Source organism: Numida meleagris, chromosome 1 (assembly GCF_002078875.1).
Source record: "Numida meleagris isolate 19003 breed g44 Domestic line chromosome 1, NumMel1.0, whole genome shotgun sequence".
NCBI classification, from domain to species: domain Eukaryota; kingdom Metazoa; phylum Chordata; class Aves; order Galliformes; family Numididae; genus Numida; species Numida meleagris.
Genome location: NC_034409.1, coordinates 109,670,788 through 109,690,168, shown reverse-complemented (window position 1 = coordinate 109,690,168; position 19,381 = coordinate 109,670,788). Strand labels below are relative to the sequence as shown.

Genomic DNA, 19,381 nt, shown 5'->3' with positions numbered 1-19,381 from the left:
CAATTGGTATTGATTCATGAATGTGACATAGCAGAACCGTAAAGTTCCAACTATGTCTATGGTCTTAAAGAGTTTCTTCATCAGATCATTGTGTATGAGGCAGCAGAAGTACCATCTGTAGCTTTCAGAAGTAAGAAGATAAAGAACATTAATGTCAGTCTTGCACTGGAAAGACACAGATGGACATTCATCATGACAGATCAGGACAACATTGCCAAAGCAAGTGAATATACTGCCTCTGGTAACAGTGCTGACAATTGTACAGGGATCCCTGCAAATCTGCACAAAGAACTGAGACACCAAAAGTATATTGAGATTGTAAGTCATTGCTAGCTGAGCCTGTGGGTGGGTTACACATTACAGTTGTGAGAGATACGTGGTTTCTAGTGCTGCCTTGGGCTACTGAAGGAATGTGCATGCATGGGCTTAAACTTTTAAGAACATCAGACTTGATAAGGCAGGAAGTTTCCTGGTGGTGGGCACCTTGCTCTCCAAAGGCTGAACTGGGTAGTAAAAAGTCTCTTTCTTGACCAGTTCTGAATATCAGGACACTTGTAAGTCCCACTTGTGGGTCAAGCTCTGAGAAGAGACTGCAGATGTGCAGGAGACTTTCTACACTCTGTGCTGTGGCAGATGCTTTCTGTTCCTTAACTATCACAAGATTTCCTCATTTTAAGATATTACATGGTCTACATACTGACAGAAAAGCCTAATTTCATACTTGGAAGGCATATTACTCATATTAGGGTTCAGTACAGGTCTTTATTTCAGATTAGGGCAGGGGAAGACCATATGGTCCGCTAAAGCCTGTTCCTGTAAAGCTCCTGTAAAGTCACCTCTACATTGTTCAAAATCCCTTTAGTGACAGCACCTTTCTGACCTCGTCTCTTGGAAAAGTGTGTCTAGCCATCCTGCAAGCACTCTTTTAACCCATTCTGCCTTTGAATACTTGTTTTGCTCTACAACCACTTTTTTTTAACAGGCAGTCTGTCTGCAGGTTTGTCTGTTCACAAATTAGATGCTATCATAAACAGCTTACTGCATCAGTCTGTTGCCCTCCTTCTTCTAGGGCTTCTTTACCTCTCACAGTCTCTTTATTCTCTAAGCCAAAAGCCACCTTAAGCAAATCTTTCTGAGTCATGCTCTCTAAACACATCGCTAGCAGTTGTTTCCACCTTACCAATCCTTCCCTAGTGATCAAAGGTACGGAGCTAAACACCACTTTGCTAATATGCTTTATGATCTTATCAAACCTTATCACAAGATAACGAATGCTGTATTATCTCACACATCCACATTATATATTGCATGTCAGAAATAAATTTGAATCTTTCAGCCTCAGAAAATTCACCCTATAGCCTGAATATGATACTTTCAACAGTATACTGAATTCTACTTAGGATTTCCTAGGTTTCAGAATATACAGAGTCACATCCTATAAGACCTTACCACATTGACCATGAAGATAGGAGAAACTTTGTCCCATCTGAAAGTGCAAAAGGCAGGGTTTGTGGATATAAAATCTTACAGTTTTGGCAGTACCATCTGCAAATAATTCATAGGAACAGGAGAATGAGATTTTTTAAAAAAACTTATTTAAATTCACTGTATTGTGCAAAAGAGATTTGTGTGCCTTCATGGCACTAATTAAAAAGGTTAGCAACTTCACAGAGACTGAGCTTCAGAAAGCTCACTGCTTTGAAAGATTCTATCAGTGTAAAATACATTCTTTATACTTAAAATGGAGTACATTAAAAAAATCCATAAGGATATTGCCTTGCCTAAGGCAACTGTGAGTAGTAATCTTCTGTTGATTCTGTTGGTACCAGCATTTCACTTGGGGACTCGATGATAGGGAGTGGGAAGGAAATTATTTGTTTTATCCCAGAGGAGGTTTTGAGATTTTTTTTCCCCCTGCACAGAATAGGGAAAGAAAACTGAAATCGTGAAAGTTTTCAAGGACTGGTAATCTGAAAATTATGGATCATTTAACTTTCAAGTACATTTTTACAGGAGATGAGTAGGAATTGCTGAACAGAAGTCTTGCAAACTGGGAAAAATCCTGAAGATCTTTTATTTATTTATTTATTTATTTTTAGTTTTCATAAAAGCTGAAAGGGAAATCACCTATTAAAATGTGTTTTATCAAAACATTCTCAATCAAAATCAAGGCTCAGATAATTTTCAAAGGACGGTTCATATTGGAAGGGTTACTTGGAGATTGTCCGGACCAATGCCCTCTACTCAATCAGGGACACCTAAAGCAACCTGCCCAGGAACAGGTCCAGATGGCTTTTGAATATTTTGAAGGAGAGAGAGTCTACAGCCTCTCTGAGCTAGCACTTACAGTATTATTTCCTGGGGTACAGAGGGAGCCTCCTCTGTTCCAGTTTGTGCCATTGCTTCCTGTTCTGACTCTGGGCACCACTTAAAAATAGTCTGGGCTCTGTCTTTACCCTCCCTTCAAGTATTTATACACATTGATAAGATTCATTCATCAGCCTTCTGCTCCCTAGGTTGCAGCCCCCAGCTCTCTCACCCTTTCCTCATAGGAGAGATGCTTCAGTTCTTTCATCTTTGTGGCGCATCACTGGGCTGCTCTCCAGTATGTCTGTCCATGTCTCTCTTGTACTGGGGAGCACAGAACTGGAACCAGCACTCTGAGGGTGGCTTCACCATGGCTGAACAGAGAGGAACACCTCCCTTCACCTGATGGCAGTGCTGTGCCTAGTGTAGTCCATGATACCGTGAACTCTCTTTGCTACCAGAGCACATTGCTGACTCATATTCAGCTTGGTCCATAAAAGGCCATAGATGTATTCTCTGTGTTCAGAGAAGAGTAACTCCAAGCTTCAGAGGGATAGTTGAGGCAGACAACTCTTGCTCTACACAGACAGTAGTGCCAAATCAGCCTAATTTACTTTGATGAGTGGAGTGAAAAGAAGGTGAACAGGAACAGCAGTTTTGGGGCTCTGCTATGAGATCTTCTAGATCCTCAGGAACTGCTTCTGAGATTGCAGGGCCTGCCCAGAAAACCTCTGAGGAGTGTCAGAGTGGCAGCTGCTGTTGGGTGGGGAGAGCTAGAGGAGTCATGGGTTCCTGGAAAGCTCTAGGAGCCTCTCCTGAACTCTGCAAGCTGTTTCTGATTAAGGGATGCTTTGAGATTTTGTTGTTGTTGTTGTTTAAGCAGAGAGAACTCTCTGAGCATCTGTGAAGGGAAAAGCCTTATGTGAGGACCACCTCAGAGCACATAACTGTTGTCCTTCATTGTCTTCCACAGAGATGGAAATGGCTATTACTCATAACTTTTTTTTTCTTCATTTTTGGCCTTCATTATGATTTATGAAAGCCACATTCAAAATATGCATTTATCTGACATTGCAAACACATAACTTTGATATTAGTAGTTCACAACCCCTCCATATAACAGTTCAGCAGATTTAGTGTATCTGCAACAAAAATGTTTATTTTGGTGCTGTGCTGCACGCCCTGTTTGGTGGATAAATAGTTCACTGTGTATCCACATCCAGAGAGTTGCAATCAACAACTCAAAAGTACAGATGGAGACCAGTGATGAGTGGTGTCCACTGGGGATCTGTATCAGGATCAGTACTGTTTAGTAACTTTATTAACGACATAGTGAGACTGAGCATATCCTTGGGAAGTTTTGAGATGACAGCAAGCTGAGTGGTGCAGGTGACACTTCAGAGGGAAGAGGCACCATCCAGAGAGACCTTGAGAAGCTTGAGAGGTGTGACCACATGAACCTCATTAAATTCAACAAGGCCAAGTGAAAGGTCCTGCACACAGGTTGGGGCAACCCCATGCACAAATACAGGCTGGGCAGAGAATGGCAATGTGTGCTTGTAGCTCAGAAAGCTAACATGGGTTGAGATGCATCCTGAGATGTGTCAAAAGAAGTGTGACCAACAAATCAGGGGAGGTGATTGTCTCCCTCTATTCCATGCTCATGAGAATTGACCTGGAGTGCTGCATGCACCTCTGGGGCCTCCAGCACAAGAGGGACATGGACCTGCTGGAGTGGGTCCAGAGGAGGGCCACAAGGATGATCAAAGGGCTGGAACACCTGTCTTGTGAAGAAAGGATGATTGAGCTGTGGTTGTTCAGCCTGGAGAAGAAGTGGCATGAGGGGAGACTTGTGGCAGTCTTCCAGTGTGCAAAGGGGGCCTACAAGAAAGATGGGGAGGGATTCCTTACCATGTAGTTATAGGACAAAGGGTAACAGTATTAAACTAAAAGAGAGTAGATTTAGATTATATATAAGGAAGAAATTTTTCACTGTGAGGATGGTAAGGCTCTGAAACAAGTTGCCCAAGAATTGCTGTGGATGCACCATCCCCAGAGGCATTCAAGGCCAGGTTGGATGAGGCTTTGGGCAACCTGATCTACTGGAAGATGTCCCTGCCCATGGCAGACAGGTTGGAAGCAGATGATCTTTAAGGTCCTTTCGAAGTCAAACCATTCTAAGATTTGATGAGTACCACTCTTAAGATATTGTATTTCAAGTTGAGTGTGCTTTCTCCCACAGGGAAAGCAAGACTCTCTCTTGCCTACACCTCGCTAACATAGCACCTTCCTTTGTTCTTCCTGGTTGTCTAATACATGTTCTCCTTCTCCGCAGTACTGTCTGTGTTGCTCTTCTGAATAATTCTCAAGTCGAGCAGAGGATATCTGCATCTGAACTGCTGGCCCAAGAAAAGGCTACATAGCTGCACATTCCCTGACCTTTCTCATTGCTAGAAGGGCAATAATGTCTTGTGTTCACTTGAGTTGTCAATCTTACCAATAGGCCTCACTGTTGCAGAAAAAAACAATAGTGAAAAAAAGGTGGTGCTTTAGATATATCTGTTGTTTTTAATAGGTTTTGTCACATGTACTCACCAGTGAGAAGAGAGACTGGATTATATGTTTCCCCCTTTGTTTCTGTGCCCAGGTACTGAAACTACTGTGCAAAAAATACCACAATGGAAATAGCTTCTGGTTTAGGTTTCAACAACATGAGCCTGATTTTTTCTCATTAAAATGAGAAACAAGGATATGGCAAAACTCCCAGGGACTCTAATAAAAGCAGTAACAGGCCACTGGACTTTGCCACAAGAATCAAATAAAATAAAGACAGAGGGGCGAGAAAGGATCAGTCAGTGTTGGAAGAGATGTCATTGTAGAAATCACCAGGCATTCTGAAAAACAGTAGAAATAATGTGGGACTGCATTAAAGATGAATAAGATTTATATAATTACAGATTTTTCCATACATTTTGTACGTATTTCCTTATCTTTTTATTTTTACAGTGTTCCTATTTCAACCCCAAATTGAACAAAGATAATTTTTTAAAGTCTACACGTTTAATAACGTGACAAAAATCTAACCCCAAAGAGGAGAAAGTAAATTTCCAAATCTTCTTTAATAAGCAATGCGAATTTTTGTTTGTATTTTTTTCCTTTTTATGTTTTTTTTTTTTTTTCTGAATTAAAGATGGATTCTGCGAATGTCGACAGTTCATCTTCTGGAAAAAAGCTTTTATGTCTGTTTCTCTTTTAATGTCATTTGATCCTCTGTTGTGTTTTTAACAATGCAAGAGAAACGACTAATTCATCCATTATTTATTTCCTTTTTTTGCTTTGCTGTGTTTTGTTTTGTTCTTTCAGTCACTGTGTTTTAATGCATTTTTGCCAGGTGTTTCAATTTTTATTTCTCATATGCCTTTGACATTGCTATAAATGAGGTTCTTATTAATATTTAAGCATCCTTTTTATTTTATTTATTTTTGTAAATATGCAATACTCAAAAGTCTCAGATTGTGTAGTAGTAGCATACATTCTCTATAATTTATAAATTCTCACGGAGGTGGCTTGGAATCTTGGAATCATACCTTATCAATGTCTCATTCAAGGAGCATTACTCATTAAGACAAAGGTTTCATTTCAGGGAACATTACTCATTGTAGTCTTATTGTTAGTTCCTGCACATGTTTTCTACTCCCTGACATATATTGATCAAAATAATTTACTTTAGAAATACTAGATCATAGAACTGAGGTTACATAAGGAGTCATTGTTATTGAAGCAATGGCAGTAGCAGCTATTTAAATTACTTTCAATGCCTTTTGGTTGGGATCTTTTCAAAAACTCTTCTCCATTTTAATCTTTGGAAATAGCGGTTCCACTTGCACCCTGCAGAAGCAGTAAATGAAATACAGGAATCATAATAAATCTCTCTACTACTTTCTTCTTCATTTTCTGATACTTTTCCAAAGCTCTAGCCAGATCGTAATTCATAAATTAAGAATTCAGAAAGCATTTAAAGAAAATTAAACACAGAGATATCCGATCAGTGTGTCGGATTGCTTTAACTCTACTGAGCAGTTTTGTTATGAAAACAGCTTTGTCTTTTGGTATGTATTTACTCCAGTTTTTAATGACAAACACTAGAATCCATGCATCACAGAACTGGAGCACTCCATACTTAAAAGAAAGCAAATTGGAAAGCTGACCAGGAAAATGACTATATGCATTTTTAATTGATAAATATAAGCTACCTGCTCAGTGCCCACAAACAAGAACAGGGAAGAACTGGGAAGGCCAGCACCAGCACCCAACGCTCCAGAGGTTTCTCACCAGGGCTGAGTAGAGAGGAAGGGTCACCTCCCTCACCCAGCTGGCAGTGCTCTGCATAACGCAGCCCAGGATGCTGTTTGCTTTCATTGCTGCAAGGACACATTGCTGGCTCAGGTGCCACTTGGTGTTCACCAGGACCCTCAGGGCCTTTTCTGAAGAGATGCTTTCCAGCTGGTCAGCTCCTGCCTGTGTGGTTATTCTGTCCCAGGTGCAGGGCTTCACACTTCTCTTTCTTGAACTTTGTGAAGTTTCTGTCAGTCCATTTCTCCAGCCTGTTAAGGACCCTCTGAATGGCAGCAAAATCAGCTGTTGCATCAACCAGGATTATTTGTTCCATCACATTCCCAGGAACAAAGCTGGCTAGCCTGTAGCTCCCTCAATCTTCCCTTTTGACAGCGGCAGTGATATTTGCTTTCTTCCAGTCCTTGAGGAACTTCCTTCAGCTGCAATGACCTTTCATGGATAATTGTGAGTGGCCTTGCAATGATGTGGGCCAGCTCTTCCAGGTGGATTTCTTCCAGCTGTCTGAAGAAAGCCTCATCTACTTCTTCCTGATCAGGCAGTTTGATGGCAGAGACAAAGTGAAGATGTGGATGCTGTCTTCAGAGAAAAGCTAAGAAACTATTTGGAGTCTCTGCCCTATATGGGACACCATCTCTCTCTGAAACTCTATGGTGCAACTGCAGGTGCAGATCACAGCTGTGGCTGTTAAAGATGTTGAGAAATAATCTTATTTTAATCAAATCCGTCTCCTTACCCTTTCAGTAGAGGCATTTTCAGTATTTTCACTTTGCTTTCTCTTCTCATTTATTGCTTCTTTCACAGGTAGAGAACTTAGAAAGAACTGCTGTTGCATACTTCAACAATAATAGTCTTACTGTTGTATTAGGGTTGTGATGTCTCTTTGTCCCTTCTTTTTCCTCATCTGTTTCTGTTTTGTATCTTGGAGATGTACATACTTGTTTTCCCTTTGGCAGGACTACACCACCCCACATGTGAAAATTCAGGTAAGATGCTTCTGTAAGTAATTAAGATAATGAATGCAATGCCTGAGCCTTTCAGCAAGTAGCTGAAGGAGTGGAAGTAAACAACTCCCAGCAAAACCATATTTCCATAGCAGCCAAACCAGTCACCTATTGTTCTATTTCTGCTTCTTTTGGGCTAGCACTGTTACGATGTCTTTATAGTATCTGAAATGTATCTTTCCATTAAAATCGATATATATAATTTCTGGCTACTAAAAAGCACCTTAGTAAGAATGTTATCAACTGGCAGTCCTTCATCTAGGAACACAAAGAAGACATTATCACAGGCAACTATTTAGGTTGTGATTTTTGCCAGTCAGCTGATAACCCCTTTGGATATTGTTTGTTTCTACGACATACAGATAAACACCTAAGATATGTGGGCCACCAGTTACAAGTGCTGTATGTTGCCCATATAGCAACCCACATCAGTAAGACTCTGTTTGGCGTTTGAAAATAAATTTAGCATTGCCAATTACTCAGTCATGCCTCTGGTAACCTTACTCAATGCTATAATGCTAATCACTTCTGGAAGGCCTTGACATATTTTATAATTGAACTGCCAGGTTTGCATTTTGCTGCAATTCATTCACATGTAAGTGTGTCTTGTTAACCACATTTTGTTGATTTCATTTCAAGGCTAGAGGGAAGCATGGAGTTGTGATTCCTGTGTTTGTGTCTGACTGCACTATTCCAGCAGAGTACTAGGAGAGTAAAGGATTTTGCTATATTTCTATGAGCTAAATGAAGGGTTGAAATTGGCTGGCTGGTATTCACTGCTTGTTTCTTTTTCCCTTCCTGTCTGTCTGTTATCATGTGTCTTCCCTCTTGTCTAAAACTCAGGACTTAATATTTTGGGAGCAGGGATTCTGTTAGACTTTATGCAACCCTTAATGGAGTGCCATTACTGGGAGTCCGAAATCATACAGTAAATAAATTAATCTCTTGAAATCTTCACTCTCCTTTTTTTCTCCCCTATTCATTAGCTTAAAGAACTTGGCATTTACAGGAAAGGGACATCATTTCTAGTGTAGGTTACTGAGTAGCATTAAGCCTGCTTCTGCAGACTTTCTCCTTATCAGTATAATCTCAGTGCACAATATTCATGTGAAACTACATGTCATTGGGATAGGCTTATATCAAAATAGAAAGGCAAGTACCCACGCTTTCAGAAATCCTCTGCCATGCTTTCTTGCATTTATTTTCTAAAATGAGATTAAACAGCTTGAATTGAAACCCCTGTGTCATGCATGACATTGAATGGGGTTACAAAGAGGGTCTACACACAGCCGAGACAAAGCTGTTTAGAGATGCTATTTTCATGGGGCTTCACATCCAGAACTGTGAGGTACCTAAAGCAGCAAAGCCCATAAGCTTTACAGGCTGTTCAGAGAGGGAAAAAATAAAACAATTCAGTAGCATGACTTTAAATATCACTACCAGACTGGGAGGTACCTGCTCCTCATGGATTTGCTCAGTATGGTTCCAGCTCTCAGTAGAAACAATCTGTTGTTTATTCTTGCTAGGCATATTTGAATTCTGGTGCATTTGGCACACTGGAGTTCTGTCACAGTGCCAGAATTCTGGCACATTGGTATTCTGACACAGTATTGTGAATTTCAAGGAATCAGGTAGCATTAACTACTTCAATTTCTCTGTGCAGGGTTTGTGAGTCGTGAATAAGAAGTAACCCCTGTAACCAGTCTCTAGATGATTCATTTCACTTTCAATACTGCAAGACAAATTTGTTCTAATCTATGGGCTTCAGAGGAGCTGGACTTGAGATGAATTTGTCCTGTTGTGTCTTCGCAACATATAGGATTGGACACCGTACTTTGTCCTGTAAGTTTTCTTAAATTTACACTCCTGGTGGTTAGTGGTTACTTTAAATGAAGATGGTCAGCAGTTCTCCACTGTGAATAGAGTATGTCTGTTCCTATTCCAGTCCTCTGGAATAAGTGTCCACTTTGTGAAGAAAAGATTGAGCTACTATTTTGGTGTGTTAGAGCATAAAAACATAATTAAATCTGAGACTGCTCTTTCTTGAAGAAGGTGAGACATTTATTGTCCAAAATGAAATCTCAGATTTGATCTTTTGTCAGTCAAAATTAATCTATGAGCTTAAATTGATAAACTTTTGCACTGCTGGAAATGAACTCTGTTTATCATTGATCAGAGGTTTGCCTTTCAAAGCCACAGTGATAACAATAGGGGTGATAATTCTTTCTAACCTACTTAACATCTATTCATCAGAACCACCTAGAAATTGAATATTTTTCAGCAGAGATCCTTAACAGGTAGCATATGTTTAAGCTAATGTGTTCTTGTTCAGCTTTTAGAACATCTATCCTGTATTTCATTTACCACTTTTGCAGGGTGCAAATAACAGCAGGGACACAGACAGAGCGATTAAAAATGTAAGAGCTATTCCAGTAAATCAGTTAGTGTGTAGTAAATCAGTTAGTTTACCATTACTGAAGTTCTGTATGAAGTGAGTTTCACTGTTGGCAGAACAGGATTTTGTAATAAATAATACAAAATATTCTCTGTTTTTTAAAGAGGTTTTGTAGTGAAACTTCAGCAATAAATGATTTAATGGTATACATGATGATCAATGGAGCTGCCTTGCTGCATCTCAGAACATTGAAAATCCTGCTATATACAAAATCCTAGGATGACCTCTGTCCTTTAAAAGGTCATGATTCTTAGTCTTTTCTAATTTTAAAAAGGAGAAAATCTGAACTTCTAAAGCTTGTGAAGAGTTCAGCAGAGTGAATTATCTGTGCTCACTGGATGCTGCAGTACCATCAAGTGAGATATACTATGGTCAGCAGAGGCATCTTCCTAAATGGGTAGAGATCCTTTGGAGATTAGAGCATGCAGAGGAAATCATTCTCCACCAGAAAAAGACCACTGCAGAGAGTTAGATGGGCACACAGGTGAGAGCATCTCAGAAACAGATGGGATCTGTCAAGCAGATTTCCTGCATTGCAGTGGAACAGCAGAATAAAAAGTATATTTACAGTAGGGGAAGCTGGACAAGATAGAATGAAGAAAGATGAAAGACATGAAGTTTATCCCATGCCCAGCCCAGTGCTTCCATCATAGCCTGTTGCCAACAGCAGATATATATCAAAATCTCACAGATGTGGCTCTGGACTTGTCTTAGATACTCATGATACCTGCTCCCCACAGGTTGGCTCCTCCCTAAATCAGTCACAATAAAGGAAAACTTCCAGTCTTGTATCATCGTTGAAGTTCTCATATTCTCCCACTTTCATCTACTTCTATTCATCCAGTTGTCTAACAGAGCTGGATTTAATTGCAGTTTCCTTAATGCCAAATGCAAATTTAATATAACAATTCTACATTTCTTCTGCTTGTACATCTAAGGAACACACTAGTTCTATCAAGGTCTTTTCTCTTCCTTGATTAATAATTCTTTAATTTTCTGGTGTCTGCAGATTTTGAAGATAATGGTGTTTTTTTCATTTCAGATTGAAAACAATATTCAACAGCCTAAGGCCAGGGACCAGTCCCTGCAGAACCTCATTAGAAACACCTCCACTTGACCATATTCTCCTGTTTACAGAAGTGAAAAATGTATTTGTAACTTGCGTGCAAAGGAAGGCCAAAAAAGAATAGGTCTTGGAAGATGATGGGTGCATAATCACAGAAGAGAATTAGTAGTAAAAAGCCTTCAGAAACAGAAAAAGAAGCGATTAGAAAAGAAAACTACATCTTAATGCTCATGAAGTATCAGAACAACCAAGCAGCATCTGGTATTATGAAAACCGTTATAAGGGATAAACAAATGGGACCATTTTCCCAGGGGGATGTTATGGTCCTACACTTAAATGAATACTCCATTTCTCAGAAAGAAAATTGATTCTATTTGAGTAAGTCTGGGCACAGATGCAGGGAAATGCCATTTACTCTCCCCAAGGTGGAAGCAAAACTCATGGAGGTCAGTGCATATGGATCAGATGGGCTGGGCAGTACTCATTCTATGTACTGAATGAACTAGCACTGAGATTGTAAAGTTTTTTAATGAACCTAGCAGGCTGAGAGCTCTTACCATATGAGAAGCAAATAGTAAATGTACTGTCTGTTATATCAGAAGGGGAAAAAGCAACTTCAACAACAGGACCATTGAAAGAAAGGAAGAAAATAAACTGATGAAGTGCAACTTGGTTTCATGAAAAATAAGTTGGGCCAGAGTTGCTTCATGTTTTTCTTTGATGAGATAACTGATTTTCTAGACAAGAAAAAAGTAGATCTAGTTTATCTGGATTTTCTTTTTTTATGCAGTACCACACAAGAAGTTATTAGTTATGCCAAAGTTTATAAGGAGATAAGGCACAGACTAGAAGGCAGATAACAGCCTTGTAATGAAAGAGGAATCAACAGTACTGAAATGAATGATTAGCACATTCTGCAAAGACTGGTGTTGTGACTGATACTCAGGTTTTTTCATTGCTGATAGGCAGAATAATTAATCCAGTATCCCTTGTATATAAATGTATTATTATAGTCCCAGTGGGAATTTCCTTTGGTTGGTAAATGAATTTTTCAAAATTTGAGGTGGGAGAAGGTTGGTCCACAAGGGTTGTTTTGGGAAGCAATGTTCAATGTCTTTTATAGATTACCTTGGCCTAAAAAAATAGATGTTTGTTAAGGAAATTAGAAGGCTTGGTTAATGCAAAGGCAGATAAAGATTTTCTATAGAAGAATAAGGCAACTTGGACAACTAGAACCATGGAAACATATAAAATGTAATCCTGTACAATGAAGAGCTATGACTTTAGGGATTCATATGAAGTCTGCTTGCTGCGCAATGGGGACTCATCAGCTGGAAACAGCTGAGGAGGAAAAAAACACAGATGACAATCTCCAAATAAACCTTATTGCCTATGTATGACCTAGACTGATATGAGAAAAAAAATATATAAGTTTTTAACCCGAGCTGGCTGTTTTTCCAGTTTATCCTCTTAGGACTACTTGCCCAAATTACTGCCTATCCTTTCACAGAGACATTAATCTCTTGTCTTACTGAGATCCGTCCACTGTGACCTGAGATTCTGTCGTGACTAGGTCAGCAAACCAGCTGCTCTGTGTTGGAGGGGAGATTCCACACCTGACAGTTCTGTAGCAGAATATTACAGTATATGCCAGTGTGGATTACTGAAAGAAGTGATAAACTGCCACTGAATTATAAAACAAGGGAGATTGTAAAAACAGGATCTCTGAGGAATTTACTGAGACGGCAGGAAACTGTGCTGGAGGCAAAAAAGAAAAATATGAGTATCTAGGAAATATTAGTAAAAATCCCAGGTGCACAGCATGCCTCTGAATGTTCAGAGTATTGGCAAATATTGACTCCAGCTCTAGCTGCTTATTATAACTGCTTTGCCAAGTTGTAATGATGGAGGGTGATTATTTGCCCTTTATTATTATTTCTTGCCTTGTTACAGATGGTTAATTTTACTGTGGAAAAAAAAAAGCATTAGAAATATAGCTCAACTATTAAGTTAGCTACAGAGAGCAAAGAATAATCCAGCGGTAAATTCTCTATAGCAAGCCTTGAACAAAGAATCCATCAGTTAGAAATGAACATTATATCATACTTTCCAGATTATTCACAGGATTAAACTAACTCTGTATACAATAAGCTCTCTTTACAGATCCAAAAGCAGCACAGGCACAGAGACTCATTTGTTTTGGATGGTTTTCAAGATACATATTGTTTATATTGTGCAGCGGCCCAGGGCTGTGGAAGAAGAAACTGTAGGTTGTAACGAGAAAACTGAGGTACGTACAGGACTGTGCTCCAGGAAAAAGCAGATCACTAGCTGGAAATGGAGGTGTTGTGAGCAACTGCAGCAAGAGGGATGTTTATGTTGGAAACAGACTTCTATGGTACAAGAAAAAGAACCAAAAAGAAGGAAGCCACAGAGTGTGATTGTCAGCTGTGTCTCATGCTGACTCTGCTTCCAGGTGTGTTAGTTTAGCCTGGGTCTGTTGACAATAGTGGTAAAAATCTTGTGAAAACAAGATAATCAGAAACAGATATTAGTATTAAAGTATTTTTTTAATGGGGTGAATTGTTATATATATATACATACATGTATAGACATGTATATATACATACATACTGTTAATAAACATCCACAGTAATCTTCTTGAGTAAAAGCTGTTGTAATCCATGTTGTAGATTTCGTTGTTGTTAGTGAACACTACCTCTCTGTGAGCAATAGATCAGACTGACAGAATGAAGGCACTGATCTGGAGGATGATTACATTAACCACACTAAAATCATTGTCATGTGAAAATAGGACCGATTGGCCGTCTTCCTTTTATAAAATGTCATACTTGCAAATAGAATTTTTGAGAAAACTGATCTTCCTGCCAAGATCAATAATTTGAGGAGAATTAGGAGAAAAAAAAAAATGCTTGAAGACTCATGTTTCAAAATTGAAATTTCTACCTGAAAGCAGAAACGGAATTGCTGCAATGACTTTGGGAGTTGTAGGGTGTTCATAGTACCTGCAGTGTCCATGGTGAACTGAGCCACCTTGGCCACTTTGTTTCTCATGATGCCATTCTAGTATTGGTTATTCTCAGTTTGTGTTGTCTCTTCTCTCCAAAATCTTGGAAAATGCTAAATTGTGGGATTCCCAGCTCATATAGAGACCCTGGTCTCAATGGTTTACGGGCGTTCGGCCCGGTTCCGTGACTAAGGGGACGGGGGACCCACAGACCCACGACCCGGAAAAGGGGAAAAGGGTAAGGAGATGGCCCTGAGAGCAAAGAACAGCGGCAACAAACTGAGGAGAAACAAACTAATTTACTAAATAAGATATCGGAATGCAAAACAACACACTATAATACAATATAATTACAATTTAAGCTGATAAATCCAATACAGAGAGAGAGAATGTCCCAAAATCAAGGTAGGCCTTACTCTACTACCGACAATAAGATGGCTGGAGAGTAAGGTGCTGCCAAGACGAGAGACGGGCGGAAAAAGGGACGAGGTCTTGTGATCTGCAAGTTTTTATACTGCGAGCTTTTATCTTTTCCCTCCGGCTGGAAAATGGTAACAGAGGAGAAAAGTACCGGGGGGACTGTAGTAGTCCTTCTCTTCTGAGAACCAGGTACATCCACTACATGATGTTATGATGTGGAATACCAATAACCGAAAATCATAAAACCATGACACTTGGTCCACAAAAATGAATGAGGGCATGAAGTCTGTACAGTTCCTATGAGATACTGTAGTAACCTTTCTGATCTCAGGGATGGAGGGCTTGAAAAGAAATATTTGTATTTCCTACTTGATTTTTGAAATATCGGTAAAATATCTGTTAAAAATCAATAAGATGTTGTAATCTTCTATTACTTTTAATGGAAATCGATGATTTTTGTTAGAGTGGAATTTTGCTGTACATGTGTAGGTCAAATTCACAGCTCTTTTTAAGGATGGGCAATTTCAATTCTGTAGCTTTTGCTGCTTCCTGTATAGCAGAGATTCTGCATAGTTTCACTTTTCAGCACTTAGCTGTGCCAGAAATAACGTATCCCTATGAAAACAGAGTTATTTTCTGAGACAATAACTTTCTGTTAAAAACACTGTAGAGAACAAGATTAAGGGTTATGGGCTAAAATTCTTCAGTGCTGCTGAGAGAGCCTCCTGTGTAGCTCTGCACTGGAAGTCACTGAGACTTTTTCTTGGACTGACTGGGAATTTTCTGTCAAATGTTTGTGCTTTTGCTGTCAGAAAACAGATTCTCCAAAAACATGACAGTATCTGAAGGGAATTCTCTATATAGTCCAAAATGTTTGCTATCTTATTAAATCATCAAAATGAAACATTTTGTCTCCATGTTCAGATGAAATCACTGTTTCACTTTTTTAAATAAAGAGGAATTTTGTTTTATGTTCAGCACCGAAGTGGAGGTTTACCCTTGTGTGTCCGTGCTTCAAAGTGAGTATAATTTCATATTCCCAGCTCTCCTTATGCATGCAATACAAATTCCTTGGGATCCCTTGCTCTCTCCTAATATTAAAATGCCTGTTTTTGTTTTTTTTTTTTCCTCTCCCCAGAAATGGTATGATTCAGCTGAGCTCTCTGCAATACTGTGTTGGAACTTAGAATAATTTTGTCCCACAGAAAGTTCTGTTAATTAGTCTTTCCTTTGATCTGGGATTGAAAAAAATCGAATTATTAGAATTTCCCAAAGGAGAGAAATTGTGTTTTGTGGCCACTTTGCCACTGACTACTGCACAGTCCATCTCTCACTCCCTTGAAAAGGGAAGAGAAATTGCTCCAAATTGAAGTGCTTTAGCATGGTTACTCTTTCAACTTGAATTCAGTCACACTTGGAATAAGCCCAGGAGAGAGTTTGGCAGATACATAATGCGGTAAATGACAAAAAGATTGTAATTATTATGATATGGCATGCATTAACTGTGAAGTTTTGATGTAGGTTAAAAAAGCACCAGTCCTTAGAAATGGATTTTCCTAAAGCATAAATGGTAGGCAAGTGCCAGGAAAATGGGACATCTTTTCAATTTATCTTAATGGTTAATTTCGCCTTTAAAAATAAAAATGCTGATTAATTACCTTTTTAAAGCACTTTAATAATACCACTATTTAACCTTTACAGAAACCCGCTGGAGCAGCTGAATTTTACTACTGCCAATTTAGAGATAATTAAGGAGCAGATCTGTTAAAACTTCTTCATTTGGGGTACCTTCTATTTTTTTTTTTTTAATGCCCACCTGGAGACATTCAGTAGCTGAAGAGCCTCTGCACGCTCTGTAGATTTCAGGCTGAATTGTGGCACCTCCAAACCTTTTGCCACTGAGGTTCCACAACAAATACCTGAGTCTATGGGCGTCCATGGTGATAAATTGCTTCGAAAAACACACTCTTGTGACTGTATCACTGGAGGCAATGCAGTGTCAGGAACACAACAGGTTCAGGATACAGGCCTTTTTCCTGGGTTTTCACTCTAAGTATTGTCCTTTATTTTTCTTTTCATCGGCATATTAGTTAGTAAGTAATAAGTAATTCAGACAAAAAATTAAGGTTTGATTTTTGGAATGGAAATAATTTTGATGTGACTCTGTAGAAGAGCTTGATCAGTCACTATGGTACTGATTGTCCAAGAAGCACTCAGAGGAGTGAGCTATGTGACAACTGAAGGTTACATGATGAGTCAGGGTGAACAATTTAAAAGCAGAATCTGATCTAATTTCTTAGTATCAATTTTCTCGTATATGGTCCATACCCCTTAGGACAGATGAGAATACTTTCATTACTTGTGGTGGTTGATGCTCCTGGAAATATTGTAATGTGCTTTTCTTGTGCAGCCCCTCACTGTCTTTCCTGTGGCCATGAGTACTGTTTTGTTCACTGGAAATGAGGTATGAGGTCTTGTGTAGACATGTTATAGTGTATTCACAGGCCAGATAGACTGAGGAAGACAATAAGGACCACGATCTTCTGTTTAGACTTACCTCAGCTTGATTTCAAGGGTTACAAACATGGCTGCCATCAGTAGGAAAGCTGTGATCTTCTTTCATGTAGGTTATGGAGCAATTGTTGGTCTCAAGGTAGTGAAAAATAGAGGGGAAGAAAAGGCCAAAGGGACTAGTAGCATTTAAAAATGACTTATCAGAGGTACTGCTGTGGAAGAAAAAGCAGTAGGGATGAAAAAAGCTTGAAAGCGTACAAAGGAGCAAATATGGGGAAATATGTGCTCATCCCTGCCACAGACTAGTTAGAGAAGGAACATCTTTAAATTCAATGGATAAAGCACTTGTTAGTGTGGGTGACAGAAGTTTAGCTCTGGAAGGAAATTGACCATTTGTCAAATCTGCATATTTCTTCAGTTAATATATAAATAAAGTGAACTGTTCAAACAGGAAGACAGAAAATTTCCTGTTTGAGGTCTAGGCAAACTAGTCACCTACCACTGGCAACAGCAAACACCAAATGCCCCAAAGAAAGCTGCAAAATACATCTTAGTAAAGCATTTTGAAATAAAATAAAAGGCTAGTTTCCTCTTAACCATCACCAGTTATAAGCTGGTTTGTGCCTTGACATGAAAGGTTTATTCCCGATTTCTCGTTTTTCCAGCTATCACTGTACATTATGTCCTTCTTGAAGCCTGACATTCATTTCTCTGATCATCTCAGCTTCCTTTAAAATGATTGAATAAATAAACAAAACAAAGGAAAAAAAAAGAAGAAAAAGAAACTGACAATCCTCCCCTTTGTGGGAGAAAAGTTGACAAGAGATTTCAAAGGCTGACATGTATTCAGGGGAGACTGGACTAATACATAGGAAGGAAATACACAGTGTGCTATCAATTACACAGAAACCACTTCTAGCACAGCAAACGTCTCTGCTTGAAAACAATTGGAGACTAGAAGAATATGAGAGGAGAATATGTTCTTGTCCTGTTCTTACTCTTCTCTTGGGATCTGCTCATTGCAGCTGTTGGAGTTGGGTCTGAATGGACTTCTGGTTTGATGCATAATGGACATTCATATAGTGAATAACATCTACATTTTTAAAAATCCTACATCATGTTTCATCTCACAAGCTGCTTTCAGAATATCTTTTGGAAAAGCTGTGCACTTTTCTCCCAGCACTTAGGTCTGAACTACTCTCAGAAATTCCAGGTATTTGGGTAAGCAGTCAATACTGAAATGCTAGATATTCTTTTAGTTTTGGAATGGTAATGCACTCTATTTAATAACAGCAAGGACATAGTGCACTTTCCAAGAAATTGCCAGTAAGAGTTCTTCTTAAAAATAGGAACTTATGAGAACATTCTTCTTTTAGCATCAACTTCAAAGAAACATATATTTTTTTTTAACAGAAGAGAAAAAACCAACACATCTATTACCAGACAATGATTACTTGTACTGCAAGTCTGTCACTACAGCACCAGTTGGTATTCTTACCCAGGAACCACTTCACCATCTGGTTTCAGACTGGAACTAGGACTTGCTGGAGCTGAGGATGTCCACAGTGTTCTACTGGACCAAGGCCTCAGCTGAGGGGTCTGACAGAGTGTTGAATAAGCAGCCCTGAACAAGGACCTTCGGGCTCCTGCAATGATGCAAATTATGAGGAAGGCAAAAACTGCATGAAAGAAAATGAACACGCTGGCTACTTATGACAAAATAAAAGATACTTGGAATTTCTGCGTGGCAGCACAAGTAATGTTTTTAAGGGCATAGATAGCATCTGTGGGGATGTTTTATTTTTAGCTTGAAATTTTTAATATGGCTAATTAATTTCCATTGGGATGTACTGCATAAACAGGCAGAAGCCTGCTGCTGAAATAAATTACCCAACCTAGAAAGGGACAAGGTGTGTGTGAGGATGCTTAAAATGGGAAAGGGGAATGTGCTGTCTGGAAAAGAAACAAGGCATAAGAACAAGGCATAAACTGAGTTCTGTGTGGGGTGCCAGAGGTGTGTAATGTACTCCTGTGATGAGCAGGATGAAGAAGTCTGTGTATGGTGTCTGTACATGACAGCAGGAACAGAGACCCAGCTGCCTCATGGTTGAAAAACGTTAACAAGAAAGGTCAAGGGTAGTGCTGGGCAGCCTCATCTTTTACTTTTGGGCTTTGTATGCATGTGTGTGCCTGTGCATATGAAAAAGAGAGAGAGAGGGTGAGGAAGCTGTTCA

General features: G+C 39.2%; 2 long non-coding RNA genes across 3 annotated transcripts in view; one reads left to right on the top strand and one right to left on the bottom strand.

Moving 5' to 3' along the window:
• LOC110403793 overlaps positions 1-12,629 on the top strand; it is a 102,245-nt gene extending 89,616 nt beyond the window's left edge. The window contains exons 11-12 of the long non-coding RNA XR_002441837.1: positions 9,328-9,506; positions 11,162-12,629. This is a non-coding gene — a long non-coding RNA (uncharacterized LOC110403793). The remainder of the gene's footprint in view (positions 1-9,327; positions 9,507-11,161) is intronic.
• Positions 1-18,566, bottom strand: part of LOC110403800 — a 37,630-nt gene extending 19,064 nt beyond the window's left edge. For both annotated transcript variants that reach the window (XR_002441839.1, XR_002441840.1), the window contains exon 1: positions 16,450-18,566. This is a non-coding gene — a long non-coding RNA (uncharacterized LOC110403800). The remainder of the gene's footprint in view (positions 1-16,449) is intronic.